The sequence below is a fragment of the Hordeum vulgare genome, chromosome 2H (assembly GCF_904849725.1).
Source record: "Hordeum vulgare subsp. vulgare chromosome 2H, MorexV3_pseudomolecules_assembly, whole genome shotgun sequence".
In the NCBI taxonomy this organism is placed as follows: domain Eukaryota; kingdom Viridiplantae; phylum Streptophyta; class Magnoliopsida; order Poales; family Poaceae; genus Hordeum; species Hordeum vulgare.
Genome location: NC_058519.1, coordinates 470,158,863 through 470,181,979, shown reverse-complemented (window position 1 = coordinate 470,181,979; position 23,117 = coordinate 470,158,863). Strand labels below are relative to the sequence as shown.

The 23,117-nt window shown below is 42.2% G+C and overlaps 1 pseudogene; it reads left to right on the top strand.

The window, feature by feature from the left end:
- Window positions 1–9,363: 9,363 nt before the first annotated feature.
- Window positions 9,364–10,716, top strand: LOC123430269 (annotated as a pseudogene).
- The last annotated feature ends 12,401 nt before the right edge of the window (window positions 10,717–23,117 follow it).

Sequence of the window (23,117 nt, the reverse complement as noted above, 5' to 3'; positions counted from 1 at the left end):
CTTACTTACGCAAACACCACAACGGAGATATATGAATTGCTATTTAACCTTATACAAGGACCTCCTCGGTCAAATCCGATTCAACTAAAGTTGGAGAAACCGAAACTTGCCTGTCATCTTTGAGCAACGGGGTTACTCGTAGCGATGAAACCAGTCTCTCGTAAGCGTACGAGTAATGTCGGTCCAAGCCGCTTCAATCCAACAATACCGCGGAATCAAGAAAAGACTAAGGAGGGCAGCAAAACGCACATCACCGCCCACAAAAACTTTTGTGTTCTACTCGAGAAGACATCTACGCATGAACCTTGGTCATGATGCCACTGATGGGGAACGTCGCATGGGAAACAAAAATTTTCCTACGCGCACGAAGACCTATCATGGTGACGTCCATCTACGAGAGGGGATATTCGATCTACGTACCCTTGTAGATCGCACAGCAGAAGTGTTAGTGAACGCGGTTGATGTAGTGGAACGTCCTCACGTCCCTCGATCCGCCCCGCGAACCGTCCCGCGATCAGTCCCACGATCTAGTGCCGAACGGACGGCACCTCCGCGTTCAGCACACGTACAGCTCGACGATGATCTCGGCCTTCTTGATCCAGCAAGAGAGACGGAGAGGTAGATGAGTTCTCCGGCAGCGTGACGGCGCTCCGGAGGTTGGTGGTGATCTATTCTCAGCAGGGCTCCGCCCGAGCTCCGCAGAAACGCGATCTAGAGGTAAAACCGTGGAGATATGTGGTCGGGCTGCCGTGGCAAAAGTTGTCTCAAATCAGCCCTAAAACCTCCGTATATATAGGGGGAAGAGGGGGAGCCTTGCCTTGGGGTCCAAGGACCCTCAAGGGGGTCGGCCGAGCCAAGGGGGGAGTCCTCCCCTTCCAAACCGAATCCAACAAGGTTTGGAAGGAGGAGTCCTTCCCCCTTTTCACACCTCCTCTTTTTTTCTCTTTGATTTTCTTCCTATGGCGCATAGGGCCTTCTTGGGCTGTCCCACCAGCCCACTAAGGGCTGGTGCGCCACCCCCAAGGCCTATGGGCTTCCCCGGGGTGGGTTGCCCCCCCCGGTGAACACCCGGAACCCATTCGTCATTCCCGGTACATTCCCGGTAACTGTGAAAACCTTCCGGTAATCAAATGAGGTCATCCTATATATCAATCTTCGTTTCCGGACCATTTCGGAAACCGCCGTGACGTCCGTGATCTCATCCGGGACTCCGAACAACATTCGGTAACCAACCATATAACTCAAATACGCATAAAACAACGTCGAACCTTAAGTGTGCAGACCCTGCGGGTTCGAGAACTATGTAGACATGACCCGAGTGACTCCTCGGTCAATATCCAATAGCGGGACCTGGATGCCCATATTGGATCCCACATATTCTATGAAGATCTTATCGTTTGAACCTTAGTGCCAAGGATTCATATAATCCCGTATGTCATTCCCTTTGTCCTTTGGCATGTTACTTGCCCGAGTTCGATCGTCAGTATCCGCATACCTATTTCAATCTCGTTTACCGGCAAGTCTCTTTACTTGTTCCGTAATACAAGATCCCGCAACTTACACTAAGTCACATTGCTTGCAAGGCTTGTGTGTGATGTTGTATTACCGAGTGGGCCCCGAGATACCTCTCCGTCAAACGGAGTGACAAATCCCAGTCTCGATCCATACTAACTCAGCGAACACCTTCGGAGATACTTGTAGAGCATCTTTATAGTCACCCAGTTACGTTGCGACGTTTGGTACACACAAAGCATTCCTCCGGTGTCAGTGAGTTATATGATCTCATGGTCATAGGAACAAATACTTGACACGCAGAAAACAGTAGCAACAAAATGACACGATCAACATGCTACGTCTATTAGTTTGGGTCTAGTCCATCACATGATTCTCCTAATGATGTGATCCCGTTATCAAGTCACAACACTTGCCTATGGTCAGGAAACCTTGACCATCTTTGATCAACGAGCTAGTCAACTAGAGGCTTACTAGGGACAGTGTTTTGTCTATGTATCCACAAATGCACTGTGTTTCCAATCAAAACAATTATAGCATGGATAATAAACGATTATCATGAACAAAGAAATATAATAATAACTAATTTATTATTGCCTCTAGGGCATATTTCCAACATCGGCCGCCTGGCAATCCATCGTGACGTGGGTGTGTACGTTGTGATGGGCGCAGAACATCACCCCAGCCCCTCTAGGCGCGCCACCGCAGGGGTCCGACGGTGGCCCGAAGCCGGTCACCGGGACCCGGAGGAGTAGGAGCACATCGTGAGGCGGGACTTGCTCGGGCCTCTCGGGCGGTGGATCGAGCGAGCCACCACGCAAGGGTGGGGGGCTCGCTGGACGAACCCCCTACCTCTGGCGTCGGGGGCCGAAGCGGGGCGTAGGGCGCCAAGGCCTTCCTAGCGACGGTGATGAGTTTGGTGATGTGGTTCGTCCAAGCGCCATACCCTCTGTGAGTCGGGCACTAATGAAGCAGTTCGCTCGCCATGAGCAGCGCGTCTTGCACGTTTAGGTTGACCACGTGAACACATGTTGAGAAATACGCCGCGGGGGACGCAGCAGGGCGGCCGCCTTGCTACGTCGGTTGCCACATGAAGCCCTGATGACCGCGGGTAGCGGGGGCGAAGACCATGATGGCCGCGATGTTGGTGGCCCGGTAACACCCGTCCAACACCGGGTGCTCAGGGCGCGCGCGGCAGCTAGAGGCCATGGGGTCGGTGAAGCTAGAGGCGAAACTGGAGCTAGAGTATGGTTGCGGCCCCCTACTTGGCGCGCCAAATATCAGAATCGGGGCTCCGCAGACCCGGAAAGGTTCCAACTCTGGGGTGTGCTCGCCCTCCTACCCTGTTCTACCTCTCGACTTCACGAGGACTCTCCGGTGGCTCAATCTAAGGAAAGCAAACAAGAACACAATAGCAATTTACCCAGGTTTGGGCCACCTTGCGGTGTAAAACCCTACTCCTCCTTGTCTAGATAACGTGAGGTGGAAGACGGGTACAAAGGCGGGTACTTGCCCTAGATGATGGGGATTGGATCCGCCCGCACTACAGAGGCCGGGTCTCTCTTTTATACCGGCCTTGGTCCTCTTACCCCCGAAAACACACCCGGTGGGAAGGGTTGCCACAACGGCCACTTTGACAGGGGACATGACTGCAGTGCGCCCTCACAAAGGTGGTCTTCACTTGTAAAAGCCTTTCTTCATGACGTGCTGGTGGGCTTGGGGGTGACCTCCGTCCTGCCGAGCCCCCAGCCTTGGTCTTCTTGCACCGACAGGGAAACCTTTGGGAGTTGCTTTGGGAACCCGCCAGCTGGCCCCGCTTCCTTAGCACAAAAGTGGAAATCCTCCCTATCCACATGTGCTCACACCGCTCCTGCACAGCCCGCGTCACCCACGTGGAGGCGCAGGGTCACGGGACCCAGCCAGGCTGCCCTCGACGAGCCCGCCCCGCGAGAGCCTCAGGTGTAACCTCACGATGCGTCCTTGTAGCGGGCAACCCCTTGTGACTTTTGGCGATGATCCCCAGACGCCCGCCTCGCGAGGCGAGGGCCCTCATGAGGGTCTTCCTTGCGAGGGTTGCCGATGGGCTGAACTAGGCTTGCCAAGCGGGTCGCGCCTGGGGCCGCAGGCCAATGGGCCTGGGTACCCCCGGTCCCAGAGGCCCGACAGCCGCTCCCTGATTGCTTGTGGGGCCCTCTTGTGCCTCCCGGATTCCGTTTTCTTTCCGAGCACGTATTATGATCTCACAAACATCATTATATATACTCCCAACTGTTTTGACCACCACATCATGAGTTTCTCCTCTGTTCTTGTTTTGGGTTATTTTTCTGACAGATTGCCAAAGGTGTGGAGCTATGTATTCGTCCTCCTCCAACAACATTGAGGACCAAGCATGGCTCTTGTAGATGAAACTCAAACAAGAATGCTGTGAGGAAGTTATCTCGGGAGAAGAACCTCGGGACTCCATGGATGTGCATCCCCGGCCTTAGAACGTGGAACACGAGCTGGCATAACCTCTTCTTTGAAACCTTACCGAACAATGGGAAGGAGAGCCCAGCTAGCTCAGGAAGTTCAAGGTGAATATACCACGAAGAGGTCCCTTGGTAGGTTACATGCAAATAACTTTCACAATTTGATTCATAATTATGGAGTAGATAATATTCCTCGCTCGCATATACCGTCCAATTGGTACATCTCCCGTCCAAGTGAAAGTGATGCAGAAAAAGGCTCTTGGTGGCCTGAAAATAAACATATCATGGTGGAAGTACAAAAAAATACTGCAATGATTCAACGGCCATTTCATGAGATAAGGGAACTAAAGGCTGCCCTGGTAACTTTCACGAAGAACAAGCCTACTACCTCAACACCACCATCACCCAAGAAGGACGCCCGAGTACATGGGTATGGGCACCACCCTTAGCTTGTTCTAAGCTTGGGGGAGGTGCCCCTGTATCATATCACCATCACTTCCACCATTACCATCTATCTTAGTTTGATCCTTAGCTATTTCGTGATTTAGAAAATAAAATTTCAAATTTTCTTTGCTTAGAATTTTTGGTTTGAGATCCATCTATCCTTCTAAACGAGTGTCATAGTTATATAATAAAGATTAGTTGAGTTTGTGTGCTTTACTTGTATGCACCCATCATAGCATCGCAATAAAATAAATAGATATATCATATGCTTACCTCATGATAAGTAATGAGTTCACATAGAAAAGGGTATAAGTGATAATAGTTGTTGATAGAAAACAAACATAGTATTAGTCATTGAGGCAATCTAAGCAAGATTATGATAGAGGAGAGAAGTCTCACATATAAATACACTATCTTGGATATCTTTTATGATTGTGAGATCCCACCAAATATTATAGAATGATCAAGTGTTAATGTTGGACATGGAAGACAACATAATGATTATGGTAGTTTACATTCACATAGAACTTATATGGTTTTGGATCCTCTTACATGTGGTGCTTACTTTAGATCTTTTTGTAGCCCAAAGAAATTCCGCACTAAGTAGAGATGCCACTTGTGCATCCCTAACCCTAAAACCCAATTTCTTTCCATGAGAGTCCACCATACCTACCCATGGATTGAGTAAAAACCTTCAAGTAAGTTGTCATCAACGCATTAAGCAATAAAAATTGCTCCTAAACATGTATGATTTTTTATTGTAAGGGAAAATAAGCTTTGTACGATCTTGTTATGGCAAAGAAATAAAAGCGACGGACTGCATAATGAAGTTTCCTATCACAAGGGGCAATATAAAGTGATGTTCCTTTGCATTAAGAGTTTGCACATCCAAAAACATAAAAGCGCATGACAGCCTCTGCTTCCCTCTGCGAAAGGCCTATCTTTTATCTTCGGGAGTTCATTTGTGTGTGTGAATCAATAAAGTTTACTCCTCTTCCTACCTATTAACTCTATAGTGGCAAGCATCATGTGTTGAGGAAACATTCAGACTTATATATCAAAGTGGATATATATTATCATGATTTATTATTCTTGGTAGTATCCTTGAGGTAAACGAGTTGGGTGGCAACTCATTTAAGCTCCTATCTTCCTATGTGTCCTATGGAAACATGAGCTCCAAAAATATTATTTGAGTGTGAGCAATCATAGAAGATCAAATGATAGTTGAGTATGTGAATATGCTAATAAGAAAGCTCTTACATTGAATCTCCTCTAAAATATGATGAATTATGATTGTCCCAATGACTGCGAACATAGTTTGTTGATTGTCAATAAGGTTTATGCTTCTACCCCAATAATTGTGAATGGATTGTTACTTGTTTTATGTGAAGATATATGATAAAATACTTGTTGGTATGATATTATTCATGATGCTCTCATGTCCGTATTTTGTTTTTATCGACTTCTCCCTCTCAAATCATGTGGCCATTATTTTCGAGCTCGGCTTTCGCTTGAGGATAAGCGAGGTCTAAGCTTGGGGGAGTTGATACGTCCATTTTGCATCATGAATTACTATTGATATTTGTGTTATTCTTGTCCATTATCCCTATTATCATATAATTCTTATGCCCTTTCTCTCTTAATATGCAAGGTATATCATAAAGAGGGAAATATCTGGAAACTGGAATTCTCGACCGGGAAACTGAGAAAAAGGCACAAAAATAAACAGACTCCAAATGACATGAAACTTGATGGAGAATTTTTCTGAATATTTAAGAATTATTGGGCCTAAAATATACCATAGGGGGCCAATTGATGGTGACAAGCCAACAGGGCGCGACCACCCCCTGGTCGTGTCATGATTGCTTGTGGGCCCCCTGTAGGCCCTCTAACACCCATTTTCTCCTATATAGTGTGTTTTACCCTAGAAAAATCATAAGAAACCTTTCGGGACGAAGCGCCACCATCTCGAGGCGGAAATCTGGGCAGAGGCCCTTTTGCTCTCCGACTGAAAGATTCTGCCAGGGAAACTTCCCTCCGAGATGGGGAAATCGAAGCCATCGTCATCACCAACTCTTCCTCCTTCGTGGGAGGACTAATCTTCATCAATATATTTAGCATCACCTTCTAATTTCCAACCATAGTTCATCTCTTGTATTCAATCTTTGTCTCAAAACCTCAGATTGGTACCTGTGGGTTACTAGTTGTGTTGATTACATCTTGTAGTTGATGCATGTTGGATTACTTGGTGGAAGATATTGTGTTGAGATCCTTAATCACTATTATTATACCTCTGATCTTGAACATGTTGCTGAGGTGTGAGTAGTTAGTTTTGTTCCTGAGGACATGGGAGAAGTCTTGTTACAAGTAATCATGTAAAGTTGGTATTCATTCGATATTTTGATGATATGTATGTTGTTACTTCTCTTAGTGGTGTCATGTGAACGTCAACTACATGACACTTCACTATGTTATGGGCCTAAGGGAAGCCATTGTGGAGTAACAAGTAGATGATGGGTTGTGGGAGTAACAGAAGCGTAAACCCCAGTTTATTCGTTGCTTCATGAGGAGCTGATTTAGAATCACACGTTTAATGCTATGGTTAGATTTATATTAAATCTTATTTTGTAGTTGCGGATGCTTGCGAGATAGGGTAATCATAATTTGGATGTTTGTTCAAGTAAGAACAACACCTTAGCACCGGTCCGCCCACATATCAAATTATCAAAGTAGCGGATGCGAATCAACTCAACATGATGAACATGACTAGACACAAATTCCCATGTGTCCTTGGGAGCGCTTGCTTAATATAAGAGTACTTTATGGCCTATCCTTTGCTACAAAAAGGATTGAGCTACCATGCTACACCTTTGCTACTATTGTCACTTGTCACTTGGTACGAATTATCTTGCTACAAAACTATCTACCACTGTCATTTACAACACTGGTAGAGAATTCCTTGCTGAAAGCCGCTTGTCATTTCCTTCCGCTCCTCGTTGGGTTCGACACTCTTACTTATTGAAAGGACTGCGATTGACCCCCTATACTTGTGGGTCATCACATGCCGACTCTAAGTGTTCGATGAAGATGTTTAGGCAAACCTGTACTTTATACTTCTATTTCCATTGCCACACGATATATGTTGTCCTGCTCAAGGCGACTTGGTCATCCTTGTAGCAGCACAACCTCTTTCTCATTCTAGTGAATCCGACCAACACTTCGGTTTATCTCATAATCCTCATTGCATGAACATGCTTATCCATCCCGGATCACACGAGGGTCCGAGAGCATATCACTCTTGATATCATGGGCAAATCCAATCTTACTCGACCATGTCTCGTAGCATGGGTCTTGACAAGGCCGAAACCTACCTTTGTAACTCCCAGTTACGGAGTAGCGTTTGGTCGGTCCAAACCCGGTCTTTCACCATCCTGAGTACATGCGCCAGCTCAGGTCTTTGGACATAGAACGTATGTTGTACTAGAAACTCACAGATTATCGATCGCTGCGTCTCATAGTTGGGTAAGACCAACTCAGACCTTATCTCGACTCGGATTCTACTACGTCGAATCCGACCAGATCTTTCTAAGTCCATATTATCTGGATAGCATCCAATGCTACATGGTCAGTGAGACCGGACCATCCATCGTATCATATAATAGTCTAGTTGGTTGCGTGTCCACACACCCCTTTCGACTAGGGACCATTTCGGACAATCATCATACAATGCATAGTCTCACAAACAAATCGTGTACTTGTTAATATGCATCATTCATAATGTCCAAGGACTATCTTTATTCATAAACACATATAAAACATCATCATACATGATTGCCTCTAGGGCATATCTTCGACAGTAAGCTCATGGTGCTCATGGTGCCCAATTCCTGTATCACGTGGTGTAAAATTACATATGTTGATGTTTGTGTTTAAACGTGAAAACACAGTAGTGTTAGACACATATTACCTATTTTATATATACATTTGCTTGCCTAGTATTCGAGACACTTCTCCACTGAATATGTAACATGCAAATATATTTTTATGCTAACTTTTGCTATCTCGGTATTGACTTGGTGATTATTTAACCAATACAAATTCATTTCTCGTCGCATTGCTCTCATTGCATACACCACACTTGTTGTCCTTGATCACCCGACCATCCATACACATAGTAATCAAACCCACTGACATAGCAGTGAGATTGTTGTGTAAGTCATTTATGCGAACATGCCTTATAAAGGTAGCGTTCACATATCTAGTTCGACCACAGTGGTAAAGAAGCTAAACTTTCGCATGGAATGTGGAAGTACATCGAGCTTACATATCAAACCACACAAGGCAAGACACTTATCCATGACACACAATTCATGAATCACGTGGTGGCAGTTGAGCGAGGGAGCACGACAAAGAGTGGTGGCAATTGAGCTAGGGAGCATGACAAGGCATGGTGGCAATTGAGCTAGGGAGCTTGACAAGGGAGCTGAAAGAGTGGCAATGATGGTTAAGCTTGTTACTATGTTGGTGATAAAGTTGGAGACCTTGTGGCTGGTTTAGGTGAGACCTGGACATCTCACACATGGCGGTACATTCTGTTGTTATTGTGACCCCATGTGTTTATGTGTCTTTTGAAGAACGGTATATTTCTTTAGAAATCGAAGTTTAAACTCACTTCAAACTCGAGCTTTGGTCCAAACTATTTTCTGCATGCTTTTTCCGAAATGTACTATGTTTTTTGTTTAACTTTTGCGGTAATGCTTTGATATCGGATTTCTTTGTGGTTGAGTGCATCGATTTCACCCAAAAATATAATAACATTAGAAACATGATATACGCTTCTTCATAGACACATTTGCTTGCTTAGTTTTTCGGACATTTCATTCCATGAACACGTAACATGGAAATAATTGTTTTATGTTGAATTTGACCTGATGATTATTCAACCAATACATATATATTCGTCTCTCATTGCTACATGATAAGAAACAAACTTACAGTAAAAGCTTGTGAAGAAGTGGAAAATACGTTTCAAGAGTTTCGAAAAGATGTGTTCCATTTTCGCCAAAAGAAAGATGGGTTTCTTTTTTTTTTCGTTGCTGACTTTCAGCAATCAATCACTCTAGCTTTTTCAAACTGGCTTTAATTCCAAAGCATACGGCTGACCTAGACTTGGATTTGTTGCCTACATGGGCCCATGGGCTCAAAGCATGAGGCGTAGTACTCAATAGTTGGTGGAGTTGGCCCATGCGTACTCAATAGTCATCGTCGACACTGCCAGGGACCATAATCTCCATCGACTCCACTCTCGAGCAATGGCCAGCGAACTGCCGCCGGCGGCGGCGGGGACTACGCCAGCAGCGAAATGTCCGTCGATCTCATCCACGACCCACGCTACCGCCGGCGACGGAACCAGCACCACCATATCCTCCCTCGGCGAAAACCAGCTTCTCGAGATCTTCCTCCGCCTGCCCAACCTGCCGGCGCTCGTCCGCGCCGCGCTCACCTGCCGCTCGTTGCTCGGCGTTGTCCGCTCCTCCCGGACCTTCCGCCGCTTCCTTGCCATCCACTCCACTCTCGAGCAATGGCCAGAGAACTGCCGCCGCCGGACCTTCCGCCGCCTCTTCCTTGCCATCCACCAGGCGCCCCCTCCTTCGCCCCCCTGCACCGCTCGGATCCCGTGGTCACCGTCGCCCTCCGTCGCGGCGACTTCTTCCTCACCTCCCTCCCGCTGGACGACGGCTGGACTGTCACGGACTGCCGCGACGGTTACATCCTCCTGTGGAATACTTTCTGGGCCGTGGCCGCGGTGAACCCCATGATCTGGGCCGTGCACGTTGTCTCGTTCCCCGACGATGTCGCCGATGGGAGTCTCGGCGATTTCGCCTTCCTTGGTTTCCACCTGCTGACTTGCGAGGAGAATCCCCGGTCGTTACGCGTGGTCTGCGTCTGCGCCGACGTGTCTAGGGGATTGGGCTGTCCACCCCTGGGTGGAGATCGGCGGTGACGAGCACAGCCTAAGTACGGTGCTGGCACGCTGGTGGATGGTTCCGTTTACTGGCCTGTCTACGGCGGAGGACGCATGATCAGGATCAACACGGCCACCATGAACGTTTCCTCAGTGGAGTGGATCTACCCTCGCAGGCAATCGATTTCTCGCAATAAGATTTCATGCTTGGGGATACCAAGGATGGACAGCTCTGCATGGTCCACATAGTTTTAAATAGCCTGCTATAGCCTTTTTAGCAGGATGCCGTTAAATGGTATCATGTACAAATATATCGTTATAGCCCCGTTATACCTTCGCTATAGCTGATTTAGAGGATCGCCGCTATTTGCCGTAGCCCGTTATTTAAAACATTGATGGTCCATACATCTGATGAGTTCCTCCTTCACGTTTGGACCCGTAGTTTGGACCGTGATGGTATTGGGATTTGGGCACGGCAGAACATACTCTCTTTAAGCGCAGAAATTGATCGGGTCACTCGGGGCCTGCAGGACCAACTCAGAGTTGTGCAAGTTAGGTCTGGATGCGTCTATTTGTCCAAGATACTCATAACCCCTGCTGACACACAGGGCACCTAGTTCTTCTACCTTTCATTGGAGAACATGGAGATGGAGTTACTCATCCACGGGACAATCGATGACTGTGCCTTTCCGTATATTATGGCTTGGCCTCCTTGTTTGGATGGTAATGATGGGAGCGTTGCGCATGAAATTGAAGGTTCTCGTTGAAGTCTGCAGTCGTTTGCCTATGAGGAAATGAATTGAGATTTTTTTGGTATGAGTTACCACTGTTAATTACTCCCTCCGTTTCATAATATAAGTCTTTTTAAAGATTCCACTAGAGGACTACATACGGATGTATATAGACATAATTTAGAGTGTAGATTCACTCATTTTGCTCTGTATGTAGTTTCTTAGTGAAATCGCTTAAAAGACTTATATTTAGGAACGGAGGGAGTACTTTGCTGATGATGCACAATAATATCTGGTTGGCACTGAAAACTGGATGATCATGCCTTTCTATCTTAATAAATAATGGTTATGCTCATAGAAATCTTTTAGATGCTTGATAACCATTGGTACAATTCTGGAGCTAATGAATTTTATGGAAGCTGGATTTTTCATCTGCCGCAAACTTCTATATATGGAATACTGCTATGTTTTGTTTGCTGCCAGGCCCCATTGATTAATCCGTTTCTGCCGTTTCTTTTTGTGTGTGTCATATTGTCATTTATATACTCCCGTCGTTCTTAAATATAAGACCTTATATAGATTACACTATGGACTAGATACGGAGCAAAATGAGTGAATCTACATCTTAAAATATGACTACATACATCCATATGTAGTTCATAGTGGAATTCCTAAAAGGTCTTATATTTAGGAACGGAGGGAGTAGTTATAGTCTGTTGCATTCTTTCTGCATCTGCTGTAGCTCAGTGGTATTGTTTTGCCCTATATATATTACCTGCAATTTATGTTCAGCTTATGAAATTGTCGTATAAAGATTACGTTATTGCAAGAAAGCTGATTTTGAAAATGTCAAGTGTCAGCTATGCTCAGTTTCTTCGGGGTATAAGTAAGAGCACCTTATTGCAAGAAAATTCTGCGTTTCTTAGTGTTTTTTTAAGATTAGAATTGCACAAGTTACATCCAGAAGCATTGCACGAAAGGGTAGAATTTACACAAGATTAACACCCTGCTTTGATGGAGAGTTGGAGACTAACACGCTGCTTTTGTGATAGAACATCAGGGAGGATTTGCGTTTTTGGCAAAAAGGTGGGGAACCTGGGGCGGGCATGTAACTGTGAAGTAGTCGTGCTCGGCGTGAATGCATTTATGTTGACTGCTCGTGTAAAGTTGGGAATCGAATGCATTTGATGTCATCCGTTTGCAGAAAGAATGTGTTTTCAGATTGTAAAAAAAAAGAAGCAGGGGTCATTGCTTAGAATGATATAGCAAGTCTGCTACTTTGTCAATTGGCATGAACTGTGTAATCTATTGTCGTTTCAGAACATTCAACAACTGATCCTATTTTCATTATCTAATCGAGTTCAAGCTTCAGTATGTTGTATTATGATATGACATTTTTCTCTAATCGCGTTCAAGCTTCAGTATGTTGTACTCTGATACAACATTTTCCAACAAAGATGGGTACTGATACTGAGGGCTATTATGAAGTAAAACCCTATTCGCTGCTGGTTGCGGCGAATTGTCAGGGCTTCGCACACGGACAGCGATGATAGCAACGACCCATGGGCCGGCCTAGTTTCAGCTATAGTCAGATTGGCCAACCGGTTTTGGGAACCTTCCAAAGGTTCCAGCCGGGTTTTTTCGGTTTTGGGAAACTTCTAGAAGGTTCCCCAAACCAGGTTTTTTGTTTTCTTTTTTTTTCTTTATTCTTTTATTCTTTTTCTGTTTCTCTTTCAAAAATTGTTCTGGATTTTCCAAAAAGTTCTAGATTTTCAAAAAATGTTTTTGAAATACAAAAAATGTTCTTTCTTTTTTAAAAAATGTTCCAAATTTTAAAATATTATCGTTTTCCAAACTTCATTCATAAAATAAAAAAATGGGATTTTCAAAAATTGTTCTTCAAATTCAAAAAATGTTTTTGCTTTCTCAAAATTGTTTTGAATTATTTGAAAAATGTTCTGGATCTTGTTTTCAAATTTATTTGAAAAATTCATGCTTTCAAATTTATTCACGCTTCCAAATTTGTTTTGGCTTTTCAAAATAGTTCTCCGTTTAAAAAATTTATTCTCAAGATTCAAAAAAAGTTCGGGCTTTAAAAAATTGTGCACGCTTCCGAATTTGTTCTGAATTTTTCAAAATTGTTCTCGTTTTTTAAATATGTTCTAATAATTCAAAAAATGTTCATGCTTTCAAATTTCTTTGGGCTTTTTTTGAAAATTTTCTCCTTTTTCAAATTTTGTTCTCAAGGTTCAAAAAATGTTTTTGCTTTAAAAAATAGTTCGTGCTTCCAAATTTGTTTACAACATTTCAAAATTGTTCTCAGTTTCAACATTTGTTCTCAAAATTAAAAAAATGTTTGTGCTTTAAAAATTTGGGTTGCGCTTTCAAATTTGTATGTGGTTTTTTAAAATTATTCTCCCTTTCATTATTTTGTTCTCAAGATTTATAAGATATTCATGATTTAAAAATGATTTTTGAAAATTGTTCTTCAAATTCAAAAAAGATAAGAAAATTGTTCTCCCATCTTTTGTTCACAGTTTTTGAAAATTGTTCTTCAAATTCAAAAATGATTTTGCTTCAAATAGAAAAAGAAAAGAAAAAAGTAAAGAAAAAACGAACCAAAGAAAGGAAATAAACAGAAAAAACAAAAAGTAACTGAATAAAAGGAGATAAAGATGGGCCGGCTTAGTCGGGGCTCCCTGTTGCGGCACAGGAGTCCCTGTCGGGGCGCCCTGTTGCGGCACAGGAACTCCCTTTTATAAACACCTAAAAAGGTTGTGCAAACTAGACACGGATGTCCCTGTTGGCCTACTCTGCTGCAGATTTTCTCCCTTTCCTTGAGACTACTGAAGATTGACTTAGCTAATTCAAGGGAGATATGATAGTTGTGTCCATCTCTAGATTATAATCTGGCCTTTTTTAGGATGTGTTTAGTAGAATGTATGAGGGTAAGAGTTCCCTTCTCAACTTATTTTTAAGTGTTTGATAGCTTATACGAGGCCTCATCAGCATGCATGAGTTCAGCTCAAATACCTTATAGCATGCATGAAGAGAGAATATCCAAACAGTCGTTCGCTGGTAGAGCATGCACGAGCAAAGACGTGCTTCAAAAATTGTTCAGAAATTCAAAATTTGTTTAAATTTTTAAAGTGCCTTTACATTTTCAAAAAATGATCATATTTTCAATTTTCAAAAAAAATCAAAAATGTTAAAATTTTCACATTTTCGTTTCAATTTTCATAAAAATGATTAGAATTTCATTTTTTTTATTTAAAAAAATGTTAAGAATTTAAAATTTTGTTTTAATTTTCAAAAAATGTTTAGATTTTCAAAAAATTCACAAGCCCCCCCCCCCAAGCGTACCTATTGCTATCAAGTGGTCATGAGTTACAATATGGGGTGCCCCTTGATATATAACACTCCTAGGATACATCGTGTCCGACTCGTACACTTAGTACCTATCCACACAAATTACAATTTCAAGTCCATGTAACCCCTTGCATACATAATATTAGATACATATATAACATATATTAGTTAAAAAAACTTGAACTTTGGTCCAAACTATTTTCAACTTGCTTTTCTGAAAATTGAATCATGAGATTTATGTATTTTCTTTTCTTATAACGGTAGAATTTCATCGGGTAGGAAATTGCCTTTGTGTGTATCATGTTTTTGTCCAAACTCCGCACTAATACTTTCACTATTAGAACGTTCGTGCGTTCCTATGGGCAAAAGCCGAATACCCATGCATTGTCATAGAATATTAAAAAAATGGACACATCATATTATTCTTCTTATTTAAAAATACATGTTCCTTCTCGGCAACCTTCCTATCTCCTTAACCTGCTAAATCGCTCGCCACCCAAGAACTTATAACTGGATATATATCATTCATTTTTAAATAGTATTAGTACTCCCTCTGTAAAGAAATATAAGAGAGTTTAGATCACTAAAGTAGTGATCTAATCGCTCTTATATTTGTTTACGGAGGGAGTATCACTCAACTTCATGCATCCGCACGTCACTATTACAAGGTACACAAAGATTAACAGTCACTATTACAAGATACACAAAGATTGACACTCGCTATTACAAGGTGCACAAAGATTGACAAATTCATAAGCCTCTTATTTTAGCAATAATAGGACAATAGATGCAACCTTCAATAATAAGCTCATTGTATATAGGAAAGGTTACGTTTATCTTGAATCAAGATTTTTCAATAATAAGTTGGATATTTATCTAATGTTTCCAAAGCACATTGCATATAGGAAAGGTTCAATTTGTCTTGAATCAAGATTTTCACTGACAAGTTGGATATTCATCTAATGTTTATAAAGTTGGGGGTTATGTATATAATTAGTATCTTTATAACCAACACAATGGTCATGGTCACAACAGTACGCGTCGAGGTCTTCACGGTGCCACTACTCTCCTTCCGCGTCTCCACCAAGTTCAGAGAAGGTGTGATGACGGCGAACCTATCACTGGCCTTTAAGGCCGTCAGCTTTCACGCCAGCCACGATGGCCAACCTCGCCCCGGGCTTTGACTTCTTCAGCTACGCGATGGCGAATGCCTCGCTCTCCCTCGGAAACATCATGATGGCCACAGTCGACTCTACCCTCCCCGCAGGAATGGTCGCCATCGCATGCATAACCTCCCGTCTAGCCCAAGCTCACCAATTGCCTCCCACGACCCGCTCCACAACTACCCGGCTCTTGCTTCCATGAAAACGCAATATATTGCATATTCAGCAAGAAGCAACATAAGTAAGGTCACTAATTAAATCCTAGTATGACGAACCATTTATGCTAAAATAGATACAAAGCACCTCATAGACTAAAGTTAAATCTAGCAATATAGTACACTTGGCACTCGAGTAAACCCCAGATTAAACAATGTGGTAGATAGTGTTTACGTGAACGACTAACAGGGACATACCAAGTAACAAAGCTAGTTACAGCCAAAGCTTAATGCTGCTAACAGGAAATGTCTCCAAATCAAGCTTGTTGCGGCCAAACTTTGGAGCTTGAAAAAATGGAGGGAAAACTAAAATGAGGAAAGACAAGAGAAGGAAAGTCATATAGGATAAATTATCGCATTGCTCCAAACATATGCAATACTGCTAAGAAATCTCCTAATTCGTTCTTTTCTAGAATTAGCCCACTAATTAGATAAGATATTAAATATATTTATTGCTTACAACAATCTCTGGAAGATTAGGATTACACAAAGTTTTCCAGGAAACATATACATTCACAAAAGAAGTGGTTTTGTTTCAGAGAACTAACTGATCACAAAGAATCTGCCATTAATAAAGTAGCAGATAGTCCATGATGTAATTCATAACAATACTGGTCCGTTGATGTTATTTTGCATCAAGAAAGTGGTACAGTCAATTCTTACCACACAACACGAATCACCTGAAGCCTGTCAATCAAATCGAGTACGGTACGTATTAAGACAACTACTGTGTGAGCTAAGGAAGCAACATCGAGGACGACACACAAGGAAGTATGCCTGTCACTTGTGAGAATCAAAGGAATGGGGCTATATCTTTGGACTAACTGCAGAAATGCCAGAATAGAGGAAAGGCCTATTCCTATCAAAGACTAGCCTCTTCATTGTCTTGTAGCATTAGAAGAGTGTAGATCAGCATAAGTAAAAAAATATAGCAAGTTTATTAAGTAACGCCGAGAGATCCTTCCTAGAATCCTTGCAAGAAAGCAATCTTCGAGCCAACATTTCAATTTAATTCACACTTCTAGTTGTATTAGATCGGGATACAACTCTGAGCGTCTCTTTCCGTGGACATGGCTATTCGAATAGATATACTTCCGTGAGGGGTGCACAAACTTACCCAACACGCTCGATTAACTTCGCCCGGGCACACTTTCATGGGTCATGCCCGGCCTCGGCTGATCGACACGCTGTAGTCCTACCTAGGCTCAACAAAGAGGCCACACGCCGGTCTACATCCTAATCGCAAAGGGGTCACGGGCCAATCTCCCTTCACAATCCTGCGCGTTGCAAGGACGGTCGGTGTCAATCCTGGCACCTCTTTATACAAAGATGGTGCTTACGCGGGCCCCTCGAGTGCGTGCCGCTCACTATGACATCTGAAGAGCTTTCGGGCAAATGTACGACCCAAAGTTCCCATACTTATTCCCGCATGGTGGTTAGTGCAAAACAGGCTCGATGCCTTCTCAGATCACATACCCAAACCCACTAATGTTGTGTTAACTACGGTGACGAACAATGATCCACGATATGTTGTCCCGTTGCTGTGCCTCAAGGACTTGTGGCAAGGGCCAAGAATGCCCCACCACGCTCGTCACAATCACGCGGGGTATCCACCCGCTCCTTAACTGCAGCAACGATCAATGATCCATGATATGTGGTCCCGTCGCCCTGTCTCGAGGACTTGTGTCAAGGGCCAAGAATGCATGGCCATGCCTAGTCACAATCACGCTAGAATCCACCCGCTCCAGACATCTCATCATGTTCAATTAGTAAAGTTAGAATAACCGTGTGTCTATAACATCAAAGGAATCCGAGGTATCACCCCTCGATGGATTCTAATTGATGTAACCGTCAAGGTGACCAGGGAGGGATCACCCTCGATGGTTCACGCTTGAGGGGTTGCACGACAACATCGTTATCGGAAGTGGCGAAGGAGGAATCACCCTCCGTAATCCACCTCCAGTTAACTACACTACAGAGTTAACATCAGGAATACATTACGAGGTATCACCCTCGATACTTGATATTAGCTCTGTAGAGTCGTACAACTGAGGGGTGAGAGGTGATGTGACGGGTCTGGCTGGTCGATCAACATGATCAAGTCTTCGAGTCTTCAAGTCGTCGAGTCGTCCATGATGAAGCAGGGGAAACTTGGATATAGTGGGGTCATTGAGGATCACTAATTAACCTATACTAAGCATTAATATGTAGTAGGGTACAACAACAGTTTAACAAAAACATGCAATGCATCAGAATAGGCGCTATCTAAAACAATAGCAAAATCTAATGCAAGCATGAGGGAGAAATAATGGGTGATATCAGAATGATCAAGGGAGGGGGGTATCGGCGTCGAAGCCGGTGATTCTCAGGTAGGGGGTCTCGAATAGTAGACCTGCGATCGATGGGTTGCAGGAGAGTGGGGAAGACACTATTTACCCAGGTTCAGGCCCTCTTGAGGAGGTAAAACCCTACATCCTGCTTGATTATATTGATGGGGAATGATGATTACACAGTTGATCTACCCCGAGATCGTATGAGCTAAACCCTAGATGAGATAACCTGCCTCTATGCATAAGAACCTCTGGTTTATATAGACACAAGGGCTCCTAGGTTTACATGTTACCGACCTTAGTCGGGGATAGACGGGCCGAACTGGTCCTCCTGACTTGGAGTGCATGCCCAGTCTTCGGAGCTTTCCATCTTGATTACGAAGTTATCGGATAATCCGATCTTCAATGATGCAGCCCATATGGTCGGGCCATAAGGGATAACCCGACCGCCCGAGGACTCCTTAGTCCGAAACTCCGTCAATAGCCCCAGAACTAGCCTTCAACGCCGATGTGTATGGTCTTAGACACCCAGACACTTAGACTAATCGGCTTGCACGACGAGTTCCTCTTATATTCGGCTCGTACGGGTTTAGTCGCTCCAATGACATCACGTTCTCAAAACGAGCGTCATTAAATCCAAAGGCTTTAAAGGCCCAGAGGTGAACGGTCCCTTAGGTGTTTTATGGACTATCCACGCATCATCCTGAAGGAAGCAAGGTTGATGTGTATGACTAACAGGGATATACCGAAAAAGGTCTTCACATGGGATCGTGGCCGAATAAAGGCTTACGACAACGAAAAATGTGTTTCTAGTGGATCTACTTTATTTTTGGAATATTTGGTAATTCATACTCCCTCCATCCCAAAATAAGTGACTCAAAAGGGACTCAACTTTGTACTAACTTTAGTACAAAGTTGAGTCCCTTTTGAGTCACTTATTTTGGGATGGAGGGAGTATATATCAGTGTAATTAGGTCAGGGGGATTTGCAAGGGGCCCACGAGCTCGAGGGACGTGCCCTACCCCTAGGGCACGCCCTTCAGGCTCATCGCTCCCTCGTGCGTCTTCCGGCCTCCTCCCGAAGCTTCTAGGGTCTCTTTTGGTCCAAAAGATCACCTAAAAGTTTCTTCGTGTTTGGACTCCGTTTATTTTTTTCTGAAAATAATAATCAAAAATACGAAAAAACATGAATTGGCACAGGTCTCTAGGTTAATAGGTTAGTCCAAAAAATGATATAAAATAGTATATTATTCCATATAAACTATGCAAGATTAATAATATAATAGTCTTAAACAGTCGAAAACTATAGATACGTTGGGGACATATCAACAACCAGCCGAAGGATGAGCGCGACACCCTCGTCGGAGACCTCAAGAAGATCTAAAGGAGGCCCACCATTACAATGCATCTTGGTTAGTTTTTATTTTATTTTGGTGCCATAAAATTACATTTGTATCATCATAGATGCAATTTACGAATCTTCCCTCGATGTGCCATTATTAGAAGCAATAGATCAGTTTTCCTTTTAGAATTTTTAGCAGCAAAATGGTTGGCTTGATATCAACCATGCTCCTCATATAACATAAAATTTCAAGTCTTTCAATCTACATACAATAAAATAGAGTATTATTGATTAGTTATAACAACATTTAACATGAACAACACACTACATTTTGTGCATGCTTCATACATTGTAACTACATCACTTGTTTTCGTACAAGCTGAAATCATAAGATTATGTGGCACTTATCATAGTCTACAATACTAGGCAGTTTAGTGTGTACACTTTGTTACAATTTGATAATGATTACCAAGGTAGAATATCTACATACATAATCTATATAATTACAAAATCATCAAACATTTCTTATGGTAATTGAGATGTACATGTTAACTTACATGTAGAAAGAATTGACAACCATACAAATATATGACAAGACTATTTGACTAGATCTCCTATTATGTGTTTTGTAATATCACAAGTAGATAAATTCATTGCACACTTGAACATATTATATTCTCCTATGAAATCAGTACTATATTGGGCTCCCCAATAATCAATGGTGGTATATTCACGTTTAGAAGAAGATGTTCCCAAATGAAACATAACACATGTTACCTTAAAGCATGACATTCTAGGTTCACTTAATAAATCACTTATATCTGCGGTACAAAGTTTTCTGCTAGCTTCAAGCTACGAGAATTATTTCCAAACGTACTTATATTTTTCTTCAAGAAACCAATAGAAGCACCACTTGTCTCACCATCAATACTATCGATATCTCTAGGTTCAGATGCAAACCCTAAAACTTTGTGCATATCTCGAGCATAGAATTTGGCTTTGCTATCTTGAGACATCTTAGTGCATTGATCCCTCACATCTGTTGCACTTACCAGGAATGTACTAAAATAAAGATGAAGTTTTTACTTGCTCACAGATTTAACAACCCGTCGAATTTGATTTTCAAGAGCATTAATTTCTTGTATTCCGTAAATCCATTCAAAATAGCACGAACATGGTCTACCTTCAATCTCGATACAGAGTTACACTTCTCATCATCATTTTATTCTCCTCAGTCATCTCTTTTGATATAATGATATCTAAAACTTGGTTACATTTTGATGTGCCACTTCCGAAATAACTTAATTTAGATGACATATTTTATCACTAGAACATAAAAGACTTAACATATCATTAAGTTACACAATCAGAGCATTTAACTCTAATCAATAATTTAACATGATACCTAATTCAGTAACAATTGTTAATGGGAACTACTAGGCATCAGACTACAGATTTTTGTGAGGTATCAGACTGGTCCGTGGCTGCTGGATAGGAAGCATGCACACCGTCCAATCCACCATCAAACTCTCCCGTGTGCATCAGTTTGCATGCAGATTTGGCAGTAAATGCAATTATTTTCTTTCCAAACAATTTCTCTCTGAAATCAAGGCATAGTTATTTAAAGACATTTTGTTTGTTTCAAATCATGTGGACCCTTGCTTCCTAAAAATTGTTTCCAAACAGGATCGTTGCTTCCTAAAATTTCTTTGGGTCGTAGGAAGTTTTCAATCGTAAGAACTATTTTTCTTTGCTTCCTACGTTGTTTTCAACCGTGACGGTCCTTGCTTTCGAAGCTTCAGTTTGGTTTGCTTCCAAAGCTTAATCTTTATTGTTTGGGACTCTTTTATTTATTTATTTATTTCGATCAAGTCGCTGGCGTGTAGTCTCGATCAAATTGTTTCCATGCGGTTAGAGTTTGCATTGAAACTAGAGATTGCTTCAGTCTTATTACAATTATTTGAGACTGTTTGAGTAGTCAGAAGTTGTGTCGGTTGTATTGTTTGAGCAGAAAAAATATGTTTCATGCGACCTAAGAATTGGTTGAATGTTTCGACAATTGTGACTCCCAAAAAATAGAAAAATATTTCCATCACACTATGCACAAAAAAAGTAGAACTTGCTTCTGAAGAAAATACAATTTGCTTCAAAATATTTCCAAATTTGCTTCCACATAAGTTGCTTTGAACCCCATCGACACAATACAAACCGCATAGACAATGGTCATGCATCCTTCCACGTCGAGATGGTCCAAGGGTTTTTTCATGATCTTCATGCCTGGTGGTCCACCTTGACGAGCATGGCACAAGAAAGAGTAGAAGCATCAAAGCACACCTCCGCGGCGATGCTGAGGATGTGCATGACAAACTAGCAAGACCATGGAAGCACGCCCACCGGGATAACACCAACTGAAACATGGATGAATTGCTTCAATTATCACCGGTGCACCGACATCTATAAATTTTAGACATCAGCAAAGATAATATTATGGGAAATTGGCAGAACAATTGATAACATAAGACCGATGAAAAAATAACTAGCATGAGAGCACACAATGGCAATGAGAAAATGAGGAAAACCAGAAATTGAAATGAATGATGCAAAGTTTACACAACATATGCTGAAGTATGTGATGAAACTAGAAACACGGGGCAACGTTCAAACTAGAACACATCAGAAAAATAGAACAAAAAATAAGATAGTGAGAAAAAGGCTTATACAAAGAAATGAGTTGGCCTGTCACAACATACACGGGGTTGTGTTTTGATCAAAATGGTGTTGATAAAAAAAGAGAAATAGAAACATGGAGTATCGAAGCAAATAACAAACACCAAAGAGACATAGGCATATTATATTACAAAGGTGGTAACATTGACAACAACATTTTCTTCAAAGGAGCAGGAAGTATTGGAAGCATTTTATCCAAAACGAAGGAGCATACTAATTATAATTTGGAAGCCCCATGAGTATGAAGCATGAAAATGTGTTATCCTAGTATAACTCATCTTAGTTTGGAGCATATAAAAATAAACATGGAAATTAATTAAGAGTGCCAACATGGGGAAGCATGTTTTTTCACGTACATATACAAAATTCACCAAAAAAATGGTTGAACTATGGAAGCAAACTTACTAAACCGAAGAAGCATATGTAGTATCATTTTTGGAAGGCAAATAGTAGGAAGCATCAAAAGAGTGATATCTCAACACAATTCATCTTAATAGGAAGCATATTTGTGTCTTGTTCATGCCAAACTCGCAGATATTCGCTGATGGATTGGTGATGCCACTACACAAAGACATAACAAAATCAGACCAAATGGTAGTACAATACGAGCCATATCAAATTTTATCAATGGTCGTAGCAGGAATATTATAAAAGCAACATATACGTGAAATCAAAATAGGAAGCATGCCTGACATGAAACAACGATGTGATGCCATCATGCACTAGAAGCATAGAAATTTAATTTTGAAATTTGAGTACTTGCCGGACAAGATTTAGGTGCACAAGTTTAAGGTATGCCAAACATTGTTGTGTGCTGCATTAAACCTCTACATTCTATGAGGGAGTAGAAAT